Below are 6354 nucleotides of genomic sequence, written 5' to 3'. Positions count from 1 at the left end.
GTGCCAGGATGGAGGTGTGTGGGCATAGGGGAAAACCTCTGCTGAGGCTGACTCCTTGTTGCACACCCAGGGTTGACCCTGGGCTCGGCTCTGTCCTTTCTGTGTGGCTGGCTAGATAGAATATGACTGCTAATAAAATTATTTTTATTTTTTAATCTGGCTAAAATAAACTCTCGTTTATAACAGGAGTCATTGGAATGCTGGACACACCCCCCCCCCCCCCCCAATGGTACCTTGCTGAAGTGCCCCAGGCGCTTTCAAGCATTGGAAGGAGCAGCCCAGATATCTAAAGGGACACTTGATACAAATTTAAAGCCCCGAGGGAAACTTCACAAGAGTCAAACCGGTTATATTTCCAGTTACTTGCCTTTTTAACAATGTATTTTGTTGTGAATCTTTCAGTATTATATTATTATTCAGTATTTAGCATTATAAAACTAAATTTTTATTGTTTTAGCCTTCAGTGTTTATATCCCATTACTTTTATTATTTCAAACTTAAATCTATCATACAAGCAATCTTTAAAAGCTGCTGCAGGGGGTGCGGCCCCCCCACCTGGCACCAGTGAGCGCGGTCTAACCAGCACAGCATGCTGAAGCTATAGCACATCAAAATACCAACTGATGTTGCATACTATCCGGACTCTGTTAAAATTTACCTTCTAATTTTAATAACTTGTGATTTGTGATTGTGAAAAATGCATATTTTATAATTAGCTTTTTTGAAAATTTTAAAATTAATATTGTATGTGTAATTTTAGAAAGTTATGCTGTATTAATTCTCTTAAGCAGCATGTTAAATATAGTTTTAGGTTACAACATAATGTTAAAATAGAAACCCTGCGATGTTGGATTTTTTTACAAGCTCAAGCAAGGGATAAGATAATCAAGAAACTCCGCACAAAGATATCAGCGACAGGACAAAGAGTTACAGCCTTCTTATCGGAAAAGACAAATATTCTTCTACCTTCTCTCCACCTTCATGGAACCACCAGTATTAAGGGGAAGGAGTTGACAAAAACCAGAGAAATTATTAATTTGCAAGGAATTTATGCATCATTGTCATGGTTTGACACTGGCACAATGCCAGTGCCCCCATGAAAATGTGATCCCTACCTTGAATGCTGTGAAGTGGAATCTAGAATAGAGCAAAGCAGGCCCAAGCTTAATAAGAGAAAAAAACTTTATTAAACTACTACTACAAAAGAAAAGAGAAAACTAAAGAAGGGGAAAAAAAACCACACAAAGACCCAAATGAAAACCTTGCAAAACATTCCTCCCCCCACCACCCAACTCCAAAAAACCACAGTGAGACACAATCTGGACCCCAATCAGGTTTCCACCCTCCAAGCAATCGATACTCAGTCCATCGAGGGAACAGAGTCTCTCCTGTGCCACAGACCCCCCCCCAAGAAACACAGCTCCACATCCTGTGTTTCCATGTCACATATGACACCGCCCGGAGAAAAAGTTTGCCATGGTGACCCTTCTTCTTTCCATGCACAGTGCTCTCACCACTAAATGCATGGATGGACACTGCCTTTAGGATTTTTTTCCTTTCAAGGATGCCCTGCCAAGAGGGGAGAAAACAACAGTTCAGTTTTTCATTGTTTGGGACCACAGTCCCCCCCATTTTCCCCTGGGGCCGAGGGCTCAAGAACAGAGATCTTCTTCTCTTCTCTTTCCTTTCCAGGGCAAGGGGGCGCCACCACAAAACCCCTAACCTTTTCTCTGTTCACTCCACTTTTGTCTTTTTCCCAGCTGAAGCAGGTCTCTTGACTCACTGGCATCCTCCCAAAACACAGTCCCTCTTGAAGGAGAAGATTCGGTTCAGGTTGTGGCTAACACGGAAAAGTCCAGCCAAAAGCCACTCCTTGTCCCCCTCCCCTCTAGAATTCCTCCTTCCAACATCCCAGGGTCCAAGGTGTCCCTCTTCCTCTCTTTCAAACCGAGGAGGGGAAAGGAAAATTCACAAAGCTTTCATTTCTCAAGGAAGGGTTAAAAGTCCGAACTCCCAGGATGGCTCGATGCCCGGACATCCAGCAACTCCCACACAACTGGGCAGCTTGGAGCTCCCCCCGCCCAGCTCCTCCTTCCTCGCGGTGGAATTGCTGACAGGACAGGATCGCCGCTGTCTCTTTCTCTCTCCCCCTCGGGAGAGAAACCGGGGGGGGGAGAAAATGGAGACATCCCAGATTTCTTCCACCCTTCCATCTGCAGGGGCCAGCCCGGTTCCAGTCCTTCCACCACCCTTGGGGCCTACCTTTCAGGCCATGGGGGCTTCCCCTCCCCCACCCAGCTTGTGGCTGGGCAGGGGAGGTTTGCACTGCACGCTGACCGGAACCAAAGAGAGCGAGTTCCCCTGGGAATTCTGCTTTCAACCCCTCTGTGTTCTCAGAGGCATGTCTACTTTCAATTGGTCAATATCTAAATTGACCTCTTCCGGAAAAAATTCTCTTTCCGTGTCAAACCACGACAATCATGTATGAGATATATGAATATGCAACAGGCTATTGCTTTTAAGGTTATTCCTTTGTTTACAAGGTATGCTTTTCATGACTTAAGTGTCCAAGAGCATCCGGAGGTCTGTAATTCTTTGCTTTTTATTGTCTTGTAATTGTCCTAACTCGAAATTTTTATTACACTAATTGTATTACTATTTTTATAACCATTTTATTATTATTAAACTTTTAATCTTTAAAAATTTTAAAAACAAAGTGATTGGCGTTTTTCACAGTGATTTTTAACAGGATTGTTACTAGAAAAATCCAAAGGTGTTTGTGTAAAAGTGGTGTCTTCCTACGTATTCATAACATAGCAAGACTACATGGTTCACTAAGGGTAATTAGCTAAGTTGTAAATTCAACATTCTTTGGCTCACATTCAAGACAAATTTTGAACTTTTTTTGCAGTAGTTATTTGAGAATTAACTATAATTAGTATATAAAACTCCACTGTCAGCATTATTAAGTGCTTGGTTTTTACTCCATAGTTTTAACAAGGTAATTTTTATTGTAAATTTTTCAGAACAGTTGTGAAATAGAGATTTTTGGGGTTCACTTAAGTTAACAAAATGAATTAAGCATTTATATTTTAGCTTGTAGAGTTATGTGTTGAATTTTAACCTTTTACTTAAGAAACCTCTGCCATGGTACAAAGGGCATAGGAAAATGCAAATTTCTGAAGCTTCTTGCAAAAAGAACAATACCTAGGGATGCAAAGAACCCAGATAAGGAACCTCCTCTGTCTCCAAGACTATCAAGACTGACAGATGGTACTCAGATAAGCACCAGCGGACCAAAAGTGCACGCTGTCATGGTTTGACACTGGCACAATGCCAGTGCCCCCATGAAAATGTGATCCCTACCTTGAATGCTGTGAAGTGGAATCTAGAATAGAGCAAAGCAGGCCCAAGCTTAATAACAGGAAAAAAAACTTTATTAAACTACCACTACAAAAGAAAAGAGAAAACTAAAGAAGGGGAAAAAAAAACCACACAAAGACCCAAATGAAAACCTTGCAAAACATTCCTCCCCCCACCACCCAACTCCAACAAACCACAGTGAGACACAATCTGGACCCCAATCAGGTTTCCACCCTCCAAGCAATCGATACTCAGTCCATCGAGGGAACAGAGTCTCTCCTGTGCCAGAGACCCCCCAAGAAACACAGCTGCCACATCCTGTGCTTCCATGTCACACATGGCACCGCCCGGAGAAAAAGTTTGCCATGGTGACCCTTCTTCTTTCCATGCACAGTGCTCTCACCACCAATGCATGGATGGTCAGACTGCCTTTAGGATTTTTTTCCTTTCAAGGATGCCCTGCCAAGAGGGGAGAAAACAACAGTTCAGTTTTTCATTGTTTGGGACCACAGTCCCCCCCATTTTCCCCTGGGGCCGAGGGCTCAAGAACAGAGATCTTCTTCTCTTCTCTTTCCTTTCCAGGGCAAGGGGGCGCCACCACAAACCCCCTAACCTTTTCTCTGTTCACTCCACTTTTGTCTTTTTCCCAGCTGAAGCAGGTCTCTTGACTCACTGGCATCCTCCCAAAACACAGTCCCTCTTGAAGGAGAAGATTCGGTTCAGGTTGTGGCTAACATGGAAAAGTCCAGCCAAAAGCCAGTCCTTGTCCCCCTCCCATCCAGAATTCCTCCTTCCAACATCCCATCCCAGGGTCCAAGGTGTCCCTCTTCCTCTCTTTCAAACCGAGGAGGGGGAAGGAAAATTCACAAAGCTTTCATTTCTCAAGGAAGGGTTAAAAGTCCGAACTCCCAGGATGGCTCGATGCCCGGACATCCAGCAACTCCCACACAACTGGGCACCTTGCAGCAGCTCCCCCCGCTCCTCCTTCCTTGCGGCTTTCTCTCTCCCTCTCGGGAGAGGAACTCTGAGGGGGGAAATGGAGACATCCCAGATTTCTTCCACCCTTCCATCTGCAGGGGCCAGCCCGGTTCCAGTCCTTTCACCACCCTTGGGGCTTTCGGCCTACCTTTCTCAGGCCATGGGGCTTCCCCTCCCCCACCCAGCTCGTGGCTGGGCGGGGGAAGGTCTGCACTGCACGCTGACCGGAACCAAAAAGAGCGAGTTCCCCTGGGAATTCTGCTTTCAACCCCTCTGTGTTCTCAGAGGCGTGTCTACTTTCAATTGGTCAATATCTAAATTGACCCATTCCTTCCGGAAAAAATTATCTTTCTGTGTCAAACCACAACACACGCGCAGAGAGGAAAAGTTCAAGTTCAGTCATGAGGAAGACCACAGTCTTCAGCCTCAAGAGACCACCAAAGACTCCCACAAGACCACCATAGCAAACCACACATGCCCAGAAGGGCGTGGACCTATTTGGCATGAGATGTGAGGACAGGCGGGGCCAGGGGTTGAATATGCATAGAAAAGTTCTGTAATGTATTGCATATGGAACACCTTTGTGAATAAAGGTTTGGGTCAGACTGAGGCTCGGTGCACAACTTTTTGGAGCTATCTCACTTGTGCGGGGCGCAGACAATACATACCCACTTCATAACTACCCCAGGTTATGGAGTTGTCTTGGTTTGACAAGACAGGAGTCTGTGAAAGAGGGCAAAGCCTCCTGTGCAATGGAGAAGGCAACCCCCCCCCCCTCCTTCTGAATTACCAGGATCTTTAAATTAAAAGGCTCTCAGGCAAAGATATGGGAATGGGAGTAACAATTCTTTACTAGGAGAAAACTAGATAACAATTTAAAAAGGCAAATGCAATTGGTACAAACAAAAACTAGTGATAATGTCCACAACCTGAGGAGTTGGGGTGCTGGTAGTAGTCCGGTGGCAATGATAGCTGCTCCTCTTGCAGTGGCTGATGAATTGCAGCTGCAGTGGTGATCTTTTGAAGGGTATAGTTTTCCTCTGAAGATCTGGTGGCAGTGGGGCCGGTCTTCCTCTGCGCCGGGGTTGCCTCCGAGCTCTGCCGCCGCCGCCTCCCTGGGCTCCGGCTGCTTCTCTGCGAGATCCCGCGAAGAGAGAGAGAGAGCTGCTTCTCTGGGAACCCCACGAAGAGAGAGAGTGAGTTGCTTCTCTGGGAGTCCTGCAAAGAGAGCTGCCACCTGTCCCCAAAAAGCTACCCCTTTAAACAATAATAGAGTGCTTGGCTTCCCCCTCTGGGTGGGACTCCTCACAATGGGATGGTGTTACATTTACCAGCCCGGCAGTGAGTCAGTCAATAGTGTATAAACAAACCATTGCCTCTACGGGGCAAACCATTGTCTTTGGGAGAGATAACAAAACCTGCCCAACCTTTCGAAAGATGGCAAATAGAATACAAGCTTATCTTACAACCCAGGACATTATCCACCCCTTATTCTATTTCCATCTGCACACCATGAAATCTTACACCCAGTTCTCACTTAAGACCAAGTTTCCCTGTGGTACACATCGGGTCTCCCCATCTTTCTGCATTACCCACCAAGTGTAACCAGGTCCTTAAGCAAAGACAATCCCATGAACGGGTTGGTCTTTGCCTGAGGTGGGATTAATCCAAACAGTTTTCCCTAAAATACCTTTCATATGTACTACAGGGACCTTATCTCCATCTACTGTGTGTAAGGGTTCTGACTGAGCAGGGCCAGCTCGATTGACAGACCCTCGGGTGTTGACCATCCAGGTTGCTTTTGCCAGGTTAATTTCCCAGTTTCTAAATGTTCCCCCACCAAGTGCCTTCAGGGCAGTCTTAAGGAGTCCGTTGCACCGTTCAACTTTGCCGGCAGCTGGAGCATGATAGGGAATATGATATATCCATTCGATACCATGTTCTCTGGCCCAGGTGTTGATAAGGCTGTTCTTGAAATGGGTGCCGTTGTCAGACTCAATTCTCTCAGGGGTG

At 45.7% G+C, this 6354-nt stretch overlaps 1 long non-coding RNA gene across 1 annotated transcript in view; it reads right to left on the bottom strand.

Annotated features, from left to right (window-relative positions):
• Positions 1 to 3419: 3419 nt before the first annotated feature.
• The window catches only part of LOC146763208 (uncharacterized), a 662135-nt gene continuing 659200 nt past the window's right edge, over positions 3420 to 6354 (bottom strand). Inside the window, exon 2 of the long non-coding RNA XR_014952628.1 lies at positions 3420 to 4489. This is a non-coding gene — a long non-coding RNA (uncharacterized LOC146763208). The remainder of the gene's footprint in view (positions 4490 to 6354) is intronic.

Source organism: Lonchura striata, chromosome W (genome assembly GCF_050655825.1).
Source record: "Lonchura striata isolate lonStrDom1 chromosome W, ASM5065582v1, whole genome shotgun sequence".
NCBI classification, from domain to species: domain Eukaryota; kingdom Metazoa; phylum Chordata; class Aves; order Passeriformes; family Estrildidae; genus Lonchura; species Lonchura striata.
Note: the sequence above shows the minus strand (reverse complement) of the source record. Positions and strands in the feature narration are given on the sequence as shown.